The sequence below is a fragment of the Solanum tuberosum genome, unplaced genomic scaffold, assembly GCF_000226075.1.
Source record: "Solanum tuberosum cultivar DM 1-3 516 R44 unplaced genomic scaffold, SolTub_3.0 scf00284, whole genome shotgun sequence".
Classification (NCBI taxonomy): domain Eukaryota; kingdom Viridiplantae; phylum Streptophyta; class Magnoliopsida; order Solanales; family Solanaceae; genus Solanum; species Solanum tuberosum.
Genome location: NW_006239212.1, coordinates 554,583 through 555,290, shown reverse-complemented (window position 1 = coordinate 555,290; position 708 = coordinate 554,583).

Sequence of the window (708 nt, the reverse complement as noted above, 5' to 3'; positions counted from 1 at the left end):
CCTCCAACGGACCTTAACAACATGAATGGCTCTCGAGCGTAAACTCCTCATATCTCTGGCTAGAATGGCAACTGACTCCTCTACAAATGTCAAATGATCATCCAATTCGACTGCATCATACTGGAGCACATGAGACTCATCAGGAACATACCGCCGCAACATCGAGACATGGAAAACCGGGTGGATGGCTGAAAATGCTGGAGGTAGGGCTAACTCATAAGCAACCTCCCCAACTGTCCGGAGTATCTCAAAAGGCCCAATGTACCTAGGGCTAAATTTGCCCCACCTCCCAAACCTCATCACGCCCTTCATGGGCGACACACGGAGGAATACCCGATCACCAACAGAGAATCTCAAAGGTCGGCGCCTCCGATCCGCATAACTCTGGTGCCTACTTTGAGCCGTCCTGAGCCTATCCTGAATCACCCTCACCTGATCCAGGGCCTCCTGAAGCAAATCTGTACCACGCGGCCTAGGCTCTGTAGACTCAAACCAACCAACTGGAGAGCGACAACGCCTACCATATAATGCCTCGAATGGGGCCATCTGAATACTAGAGTGGTAGCTGTTTGTTGTACGCAAACTCCGCCAAAGGTAAAAACTGGTCCCCACTGACCTCCAAAATCCATAACACATGCCCGCAACATATCCTCAAGGACCTAAATAGTACACTCCGACTGGCCATCCGTCTGCGGGTGGAAAGCTGTG